General features: G+C 46.2%; 1 pseudogene; it reads right to left on the bottom strand.

Annotated features, from left to right (window-relative positions):
* On the bottom strand, positions 1-7,436 carry LOC122432898 (annotated as a pseudogene).
* Positions 7,437-10,920: the final 3,484 nt, after the last annotated feature.

The raw sequence follows: 10,920 nt of genomic DNA, 5'->3' as shown, positions 1-10,920 counted from the left end.
CCACTATCTGCACAGAGGCTTCTCGTGTCCTTCCTTGCGGCTGTCATCAGTGTCTGGATTGACTTTCTCTTGAAAATCCGCATCTCTTCTGGGTGATTTGGAAGTGAGAGAGCTAGGGTGTTAGATTTCAAAGCGGTGACTCTCCAGATATAAAGTTTATTTACGGGCATTCCTGCTGGCTCTGTAGTAAAGAATCCACCTGCCAATGCAGGGAACATGGGTTTGATCCCTGATCTGGGAAGATCCCACGTGCCAAGGAGCAACTAAGCCATATGCCACAACTGCTGAAGCCCGAGCGCCCTAGAGCCTGAGCGCCACAACGAGAGAAGTCGCTGCAATGAGAAGCCACACACTGCGACTAGAGAAAAGCCCTCACAGCAACAAAGAACCAGCACGGACAAAAATAAGTAACTAAATAAAATCACTACAGAAAGATTATTTACATTCTCAGCCAATTCTAACCAGAGTTTAGGCTAATTAATAATCCCGGTTTTATCTCAAACTCTCCATTCTAAACCCCAATCCTGAACCAGTGTTTTCAAGTGTGATTCTTGGACTTTGGTGACCCCGACTCCAGAAATGACTGAATACGCCTAAGGTCAGGCCTAGGAATTTGCTTGACAGCCAAGATTCTAGGTGATTCTGCTCAGGGAGTTGGCACTCAGAGAATGCTGCTGTAGTCTTAACTCACCTCGGTCCTTTTGCACCACTTAAAATCTGAACTTTCAACCATCCTACAAACATTGTGAAAAAGTCAACACTATGAATCATAAAACCGGATGCCTGATCCCCAATCCTAAGCCTGGATCCTAATGTTTAAATAATACTTACTCCTAAACTTGGTTAGTGTTACGGTCTGAATGTTGTGTCCCCCTAAAATTCTTATGTTGCAATCATAAACCTTAAGGTGATGGTATTGGGCTTCCCTGGTGGCTCAGACGGTAAAGAATCCACCTGCAATGCAGGAAACCCAGGTTCCACCCCTGGGTCAGGAAGATCCCCTGGAGAAGGGAATGGCTACCCACTCCAGTGTTTTTGCCTGGGAAATCCCATGGACAAAAGAGCCTGGTGGGCTATAGTCCATAGGGTCTCAAAGAGTTGGACATGACAGAGAAATTAACCTACAGCAAGGTAATGGTATTTGCAGGTGGGGTCTTTGAGAGGTTATTAAGTCATGGGGTAGAGTCCCCATGAATGAGATTACTGCCATGATAAAAAGGCCTGTGTTTTTTGTTGTTTTTAACAAAAATTCAGTCTGTAGTATTTTTTTTTTTTTTTTTTTTTGGCCGCACTGCACAGCACATGGAATTTCACCATCAGGGGCTGAACTCTCGTGCCCTGTGTTGAAAGCACAGAGTCTTAACCACTAGACCTCCAGGGAATATCTCCAGTCTGTAGTATTTTGTTAGGGAAACTTGAGTGGACTAAGACAGTTAGTTTACAACTTAAACCAAACCTTTGCTTAATTCTCTGCCCACATCTATAACTCTATTGGTAGATCGTAATAAGCCAGGCTGAAGGTAGCATTTCTTAATTTTCACTGGTTCTGATAAACTCCCTTGACCATAAACTTGAGGTGGGAAACAAGTACTGGTGCAGGAGTGGTGAGTCAGAGGAAATAACCACAGGTGATCTGGTGATAAGGAATTTGAAAGTAAATTTGGATGAAAATAAAGCTAGTCATAGTTTCTCTTTTATCATTGACCATGTAGGCTGTTCTGTCTAACATCCTATTTGTAGACAATGACTTTGTGGAAGATAAATTCTTTTTTTTTTTTTTTAGATAAATTCTAAGAATCGCTATCCCAGAGGGATGAAGGGCCACAGATGAATTAAAAAGAGAAACTCAAAACACAATATATGGAAAAAATTTGAAACATTCGCTTTTCACAAAAACCAATATCCCATCAAGTTGTTATTTGGACCCCATTGTTTTGGATGAAATGATTGCAGCCAAACCCATGCCTCTGTGACAGTAGTTTTCCCCGAGGCCTGGCGCCCACGGATCCCACTGTACTGTGTCTGTGTGTGGTGGTCAGGCTGTGGCCGGGAACTGAGTCAGCCTCTGGCTGTGTGCCCGGCTGGCCTGAGTCACAGGTTGGAAGGTGATGGCGGTCCACAGTTGGAATCCTCAATGAACAACACATTATTCTGCCCACATCTGCGAGGACACAGACCTACCTTTCCTCAGGCCGGTGATCTCAGGCCCTCGTGGTCCTGGGGGGCCCCTAGGGCAAGAGGGCATGATCTCGATCCCACACCCAGAGTCTCGGGTGAACAGCTTGGATCTGGAAAGATGAACAGCCCCTTGAAATGACGGTGCCTCTCCAAGTTGACCCTTCTCCTCCCCTTGTTCAGCCTCCAATTCTTTCCCTCAATCCCCATGACCCCTCCTCTCCTCACCACCCCCACTTCCAAGCCCCCACAGCCCACCCACCTTCTCACACTCTTCCTGGGTGACCTTCATCTTCCAGTTCATGGAACAGATGAATTGGAAAAGCAGTTTGTGGAACAAGGGACGCTGGGAGTGGTTCCTTCCATAGAGGAACGAAAAGATGATCTGTTTGGGGGCGTGGTTGTCCTCTTCCATCTTACTGGCCAGGTAGCTGAAAAGACATCAGGTGGCTGTCAGGAGCAGGACAGGAAGGGCCTTCGCCTGAGGTCAGCTTTCTAGAAAGGATGCGGGCTGAGCATCTTCACACAACCTGTCCAGCCCTCCCAGCATCCCCGGTCACCAAAGAGCCACTGCTAGGCGGGACCTTCAGAAGGGCATCTCTCACGCCTTGCTGATGAGGACCAAATCCCAACCTCTGTTCTTTCCGCTTGTTTTATGTGCACACACCTGGCTCCCTAGGTTGTAGGTACATGTACAGTTCCTGAGAGCTGGAGCTGATCTGTCTATTTCTGCATCCATGCCTTTCCTACCAAACGATGTGTTTAGGGCTTGCTCTTATTTTGATGCATTAATTCAGCAGCCCCTCTTGAGTCTCTCTTCCCATCACCTCATATTCCCCAGCGCATTGTTGTTTAGTCATTGTGTCTGACTTTTTGTGACCCCATGGACTGTAGCCTCCAAGGCTCCTCTGTCTAGGAGATTTCCCAGGCAAGAATACTGGAGTGGGTTGCCATTTCCTTCTCCCAGGGATCTTCCTGACCCAGGGATCAAACCCAAATCTCCTGCATTGCAGGTGGATTCTTCACCACTAAGCCACTGGGGAAGCCCCACCCACATAGGGTGCCCTTCATAAGGTTTCATCGAATGAGTGAAAGAATGTTTTATAGCCAAATGCAATACAGATTACCTGGAGACTCACTATAACAAACTGTTGGAAAAGGAAAAGAATTGTGCTGAAGAAAATACCAATGGGTATTTTGACAAAAACTGGATTAGTGTAACAGGATTGGGGAAGGGGGAGGGGAGAGAAGAAATTATTATAATGCAAAACATCACATTATAATAGGATTTTAAGGAAAGTGTTAGTAGGATGTAGAAGTTAGGGATCTCAGGCATTCATTGTGAAGGTTTTGGTGTTCGAACTCAATTTAAGGATAAGGTCATTTTTCTTTGGATAAATGTGTATGGGAAAGATATCTGGAAAGAAACATGTGAATATAAAATATAAAATAGAGGGAAGGGCATTTGAAGGGAACAGTGAAACAAAGGAATAAAGAATTAGGACAGTTAGCAAGTGTGATGGAGACTGTCGAGAGGGCTGACTTCCAACCCTGAACTCTGGCCTTGATTTTGGTGAGTAATTAGCCAATGAACACAGGTCAGACCTGTGTCTTTGGAAGAATATTCAGGCAAATAAAGCTGACTGGCTTGGGAGAGACTTGGAAGAAGCATCAGTGTGGAGGGTTTTACGCCAGATTTGAGTTGTGTAGTGAGGACCCCAATCGTGGCCTTTTGTCGTGGGAAGCCAGAAACGGAATATGGTCACACTTGGTACTGATGTGGGAAGGAGTGAGACAGAAGAATTCAAACCGGAAACAGAACTCTCAAGCCTGTTTACTTGGGGGCAGGATGGTGTCAGCTCTTTCTTCCTCTCCTTTTAGCAGGGTTTCTTTGTTTCCTCCAGTCTTTTGACTGATATTAGGGTTGTTTGTTTTGACAACAGTGTAAAAAACATACTTCATATATATATATATACAGGTCAGATATATATATGATTTTTTTACTTTTATCTAGTTTGTTTCACTGTTTCTATTTCATATTCAGTCTTCCCATTTCATTTAGTTTATGTTTTCCAATTTCTCCATATCTTTTTTTTTATGTTCTTTCTCAAGACTTTATCAAGTGTAGCAGAAAAGCTTTTGTATACATACATACATATAAATTATATGTATATATATCTTAGAAAATTTATGAATTTTGGCCTAACTAAAAAATTTATGACATTTTGACTATACTTGTTTGACTTAGCATGAATAGAATGCTAGATTTCTAATTAAAAAAATAAGCAGCAGGAAACAAAGATTTCTGTATAGTACAGCGGTGGACACTGGGTTCCAGTCCATGGGATCACAGAGTTGGACACGACTCAGCGACTAACACAGGGAACTATAGTCAAAATACCTTGTAATAACCTATAGTGGAAAATAATCTGAAAAGAATATGTGTATATGTATAACTGAATAAACCTACTGTGTACCTGAAACATGGTAAGTCAACTGTACTTCCATAAAATATATATATTAAGAAAAAAAATACTTCAATTCAAAAAGAAACCACTCCACTATAATCCTGTCATTTTCACACACAGAATAAACAGTACAAATAGGTTTGTTATTTTTTTTTTAAAGATGAAAAAGGGACGAGCCCCATACCTCTCCCTCCACCCTCCCAGGGTGCTGAGCATTGATGGGGAGATGGAGCAAGCTACTCACAGAGCTATGAAGAAATGGATCCTCTGGTATTGCCAAGAGAAGAGGCCGGCTTGGCTCAAATAAGCAATCACCATCGCCAGGAGATACTGAGGGACAGAAAGAAAAAACAGAGAGAGGTCACATCCCAGAAGAGGAAAGACAGAGAAGGGAGCGGGAGGACTTCCCAGGTGGCGCAGTGGTAAAGAACCCACCTGCCAGTGCAGGGGACTCGGGTTCCATCCCTGGGTCGGGAAGATCCCCGAGAGACGGAAATGGCGACCCGCTCCAGCAACCTTATCTGGGAAATGCCCTGGACAGAGGAGCCTGGTGGGCTACAGTCCATGGGGTCGCAAAAGAGTCAACATGTCTTAGCTACTAGACGACAACCACGAAGAGCGGGAGGTGGGGACGGGGTGGTGTCCCTCGGAAAAGAGCCCCCGCCCCGTGCTGGGGGAGCTTGATTATTTTGGGGAGGAGAGGACGAAAAGCCCATGATGCTCCCAGGACAGGGGCTGTGGGTTTGAGGGCAGCCAGCACTGGGTGGCTTTTGATGAGCAAAGATGAGTCTCCTCCGAGCACAGTGGGGGCTTAGGTGACCACCACCAAGTGAGCTTGCCTAGGGCCCAGACCCCAGAGGACACCTCCAGGCCCCCAGAGGGAGTTGCTGACAAGGCATCAGGGTGGAGAGGGGAGTGGAAATGTGGGTTTAGAGAGTACCCTCACCCCACCCTGCCCCTGGACAGGTGCTGGAGCAGAAATCCCTCTCAGTGATGACTCACCTTGTCGGATACCTTCAGGTTTCTGTCCCAGGCCAGGAATCTCTTAATGGCATGATCCTCTGTGAAAAGAGGACAGATGTTAGACAATAGGAACGGGGCTGCCGGGAGAACATTCCAGAGCAAAGAGGGAGAATGGTGCCTCCAATGGGGAAATTCTGGGATGTGGCCCAGGGTCGGGGGAGGGAAGACCTTTCACTGGACAAGGAAAGGGGCTGACTTCCCTTCTAGGGGCGGCAAATGAGAGGGACCGGTGCCCCTCCGTCATGCATGCACGTACCTGGAGAGGTCATCAAATTATCCCAATTTCTCACCCGACAGTCGTGTCAGGCATGTAGATTCAAACAGCCTAGATTCGGTCAGGGCTAAGAATTCTCAGGGGCGCGGCTGCCAAGTTAAGCTAATCACACAGGATTCTCATCTCCAAGACTGACCTCCGCTGGGCCTGCTCCGCGGCTTCAGTCGCGCCGACTCTTGGCGACCCCGTGGACTGTAGCTCACCAGGCTCCGTCCGTGGGATTCTCCAGGCAGGACTACTGGAGTGGGTAGCCTTTCTCCTCCCCAGGGGGTCTTCCCAACCCAGGGTGGAACCTGCATCTCTTGCACCGCAGGCAGAGTCTTTACCACTGAGCCATCAGTACCATTTCTAAATCTAATCTAATCCTGCCTCATTCCTAGGTGCCCCTGGTGAGTGATCAGTACCGAGTCCCCCAGGGACTGAGAGCCCATCAGCTCGCAGGGAATTCTTCTCCCTCGGAAAAATGTAGTCGTTGCAAGTTTTATTTTTAATTATAGAACAGGGGGTTGCGGGGTTGGAAGGGTCCTTACCAAGCATCCTGTTGAAGACCACGTGGTGTTCAGGCAGCGCCAAGAGCACCTGCTGTTTCTTCAGCCCTATCCTGAGCCCACTCAACTACTTCACGACCCAGCTGTCCTGGGCCTTGTCCTCTGCCTCTGCTCCAAATGCCGCTGACCACTTCCTCTTAGAGCCGGGGCGCCAAGGCAGGGAGCTGGAGCTGGCCCAGAGGGCTGAGAAAGGAAAAGAGGCTACGATATGAAGCTTTTGTCTTTGGAATCCAACCACCGCTTCCCCACTCCCATCCCCAACTCTCCCCATCCAGCCTCTCCAGTCTCATAGATTGTTGTCCTTTCCATCTTTCTCTGTTGATATTCATCTACCCCTCCCCCCATTTTGGGGGGCCATTTCTCCAGCTTCCGATCCTGAAAATCTTTTCTTCATGGTAGATAATTTCTCCCACTGTGTTGTTCTAGTCGCCAAGTCATGTCTCTCTGTGACATCATGGACTGTAGTCCATGAGGCTGCTCTGCGCATGGGATTTCCAGACAAGAACACAGGAGTGGACCCAAGTCTCTTGCATTGGCAGGTGAATTCTTTACCGCCAACTCACCAGAGAAGCAATTTCTCCCACTCGGGGAAAAAAAAAGGAACCTTCCCTTTGTTTCCCCTCTTCCTTCCTCTCATCCTTGGGTCTCAGGTCCTAACCTCCTTTCTTGCTTCCCAGGTTTTCTGTGTCTCCAGCTCCTGTCCTCTCCTCCCCAAGTCTCTGACTTTCTGAATATCTCCTTCCTTCCACACCTTATACAGGAGCTCCTTCCTGACCTCTGTACCCCTTCCTCCCCAGTGTTAACCCCCTGAAATTCCTTCTCGTGCCCAGCTCCCTCACCTGAGGGTCCTGGGATTTCTTCACTGACGATCACCTCCATGGGGAGCCCCGAAGAGCTGGACTAGGGTCTCTGGTCCTCAAACTGGGAATTCAGGCGACAACTGGCCATGATTTCTCCCGAACTCTTCTTCCACGCAACCTAGACTCAGTTCTGTCTCAGCTCTTCTGGATCCTGGCCAAACGCAAGCGTGATGTCCCTTCTTCAAGCTGAGGATGAACTGGGAATGGAGGATACTCTGGGGAGATACTGTTGTCCACCTCCGCCGTCGAGCACCATGGGAGTCTGCTCTTCCAATCAGGAAGGTCAGAAGCCTCTGACGTCACTGGTCATTCCAATCTGGCAACCAGCTTGAAGAAAAACACAAGTAACTGTTTGACCGAGGTGTCCACTTCTCCCGGGGATTGAGGGGAAATTGTATTTCCTGCCACTGACCCAACTCCTGACCATCCTCCAAAACCATCCTTCAGGTGTTGGATTCCCTGTTTATCCCTTCCCAGCAGGTTTGCCCTTTTAAAGGGTACAATTGAGTGGTATCAAACACTCAAGTTGTTGTGCAACTATTGCAGTGTCATCTCCAAAATGTGTTCATCTTCCCAAACTGAAACTTTGTCCCCATCAAACACTAACTCCCTATCCTCCTCCCCCAGCTCCTGGCATCCATCCTTCTACTTTCTGTCTCCGAATCTGACCCCTCTAGGGAGTTCATAGAAGTGGAATTGTATAACATTTGTCCATTTGTATCTGGTTGATTCACTTAGTGTAACATCTTCAAGGTTCAGAAGTGTGGTAGCCTAAATCAAAGTTTCCTTCTTAGACCCCTAAAGCCAGTGTGGATGGTACACAGTGAGCAAGAAGGAAAGAAAACCCTGGGTCTGAAGATGTTCAGATGTATCCTAAGTGCAATGGGAAACCAGTGAAGGAGAGGAGCCACGGTCCAATCTGCATCGAAAGGGAAAAAATTAATGTCACCTGCTGTATTAATGGATGGGGTGGAGGGAATTTGCTAGTGGTCCATTGGTTAGGACTCTGTGCTCTCACTGCTGAGGTCCTGGGTTCAATCCCTCGAAAGGGAACTAAGACGCCACAAGATGTGAAAAAATGGGGTGGAGATTCAGCAAAAGTTGGAACTAGGGGGACCCAGATGTGGTTAGGAGTTGGGGGGTGGGTAAGTCCAGAAAGGGGATGTCTGAAAAGATGGAGAGAAGTAGTCAGGTTCCAAGCATCTGGAGGAAGAGCCAGCAGGTCTCATCGGGGGGTTAGACGTGGGGGAGGCTGGGGGCTGTAGTCCTGTGTCCCCTGTGTTCTTGTGCGTGCATGTGCCTCTTCTGCGAGCATGCAGGCTGAGTCACTTCAGTCGTGTCTGACTCTTTGCACCACTATGGACTGCAGCCCGCCAGGCTCCTCTGTCCATGGGATTCTCCAGGCATGGAGTGGGTTGCCATGCCCTCCCTCCTGACCCAGGGATTGAACCCGCATCTCTTACATCTCTTGCATTGGCAGGCAGGTTCTTTACCGCTACGGCCACCTGGGAAGCCCCTTATGCCTCTATGGCTGAAACTTGTTTCTGTAGAGAAATACTAACTTTTCCTCTTAAAAGTGGAATTACTGAATTTTCCCCGTGTATAAAAAAAAGTAATATCAAATAATAAATAAATAAATAAATGCTGTCTGTATAGATTTTAAAAGTTTCCTTCCCTTTTATGGATTAATTGTATCAACATACACACTACATTTTCTTTATCTATTCATCTGTCAACGAACACTTGGGTTTTTTCATAACTTCGGCTCTGAGCCCTGCTTTTGAATTATTGTTTGGACTTTGATGAGAAGTACCTCTGTTGTTCAGGGTGTGCCCAAAGTTTTATTTTGTATTTTGATCACTTTCATGTTTCTAGTTGGTCATCTAGAGTCAGAGCAGTTCATCCAAGGTGTGGAGACTGTCTCTCTGGGTTGCTCTCCACGACTTTCTGAGATGGACTAGGTCTCAGAGGCCCTGCAAACCACGTCTGAGGTCCTCCCCAACTGCTACTGGACTGGTTCTCCTCGTGTGGGCACTTCTGGGAAAAGCACTGCTGCTTGAGGACCTGTGTCCTTCTGCTGTGGACACTCGTTCAATTGTTAGGAGGCAAATGAGTTCAAGTTTGCATTCATCAGTCTTTCAACTGTCAGTGCTGATTAGGTCTCTTCATAACAAAACAGAAATTCACTCTCTCTTCCAGTTAACAACCTCTCAAATATTAGAAGGTTGGTTTTCTGTCTTCCTGAAAGTGTCTCTTATGAACAACAAAATAGCTTGATTATTTAATTAATCTTCAAATCTGGATTTGCATAATCCAATCTTCCCCTGTCCACCTAGCCCAATCGGGCTACAATTGTATGGGATCTGTTGCTATGTTGACCAAAAATGGCACAAACAACCCAGATTGAATCTGCTGCTGTAATTAAGCAAGACCTCAGGGTCTTCTGGGATGAATTCTCCTCCTGTCTTCCCCTGCATCTTTTTTTTTTTTTTTCCCCTGCATCTTGTCTTTAGAAAATTTTAGCCTCCTAGGCCTTCTCTAAGTTCCAAAGAGTAAATCTAATCAAAGAAGTGAGAACATGCATAGAGAAAGGAAAACAGCCAAAAAGAGACAAAATAATAATAGTTTAGCCATTAAACAAAGTCAGCGTCCTTTAGTTCCTCCTCAAGGGGTATAGATAATATTCTGGGCCAAGCCCTGTGAGCTGTTTTGCAGATACTGAAAACCCTATCAGGTGGAAGAAGTCACAAGCATATAGACCCCAGACCAGTAGGAACCAGAAGGTTAATGATGTTGACTCCCGGTTACCTCAACACCAGCCAATCAGAGGAAGGTCCACAAGCTAATCACACAACCCCACAACCACCCCTCCCCCACTCTTCTTCCTTCACTTAAATGTTTTTTAAATTTTATACTGGAGTATAGTTGATTCATAATGTTGTCTTAGTTTCAGTTATACATTTATGTATATCTATTCTTTTTTTCAGATTCTTTTCCCCTTTAGGTTAATACAGAATTTTTTTCCCTATGCTGTGCAGCTTGTGGAATTTCAGTTCTCTGACCAGGGACTGAACCTTGGCCACAGTGGTGAAAGCCTGGAATCCTAACCACTAGGCCACCAGGAAACTCCCTAGGTTATTATAGAATATTGTGTAGAGTTCCCTGTGCTATAGGTCCTTGAGGATTGTCTATTTTTTTTGGCCTTACCATGTGGCATATGGGAATTGTAGTTCCCTGACCAGCAATCAAACCCACACCTCCTGCATTGGGAGTGAAGAGTCTTAACCACTGGACTACTGGGAAAGTCCCAATTGTCCATTTTATATGTCGTAGTGTGTATATGTTAACTCCAAACGCCTAATTTTTCTCTCTACCCCTCACATTTCCCCTTTGGTAACCATAAATTTGTTTTCTATGTCTGTGAGTCCATTTATGTTTTGTAAATAAGATCATTTGTATCATTTTTTAAGATTCTACACAGAAGTGATATCATATTGTATTTGTCTTTCTCTTTCTGACTTACCTGACTTAGTATTATGATATCTAGCTCCACCCATGGTGCTGCAAGTGGC

The sequence above is a fragment of the Cervus canadensis genome, chromosome 32, assembly GCF_019320065.1.
Source record: "Cervus canadensis isolate Bull #8, Minnesota chromosome 32, ASM1932006v1, whole genome shotgun sequence".
NCBI lineage: Eukaryota > Metazoa > Chordata > Mammalia > Artiodactyla > Cervidae > Cervus > Cervus canadensis.
This window is presented reverse-complemented; position numbering and strand designations above follow the sequence as displayed.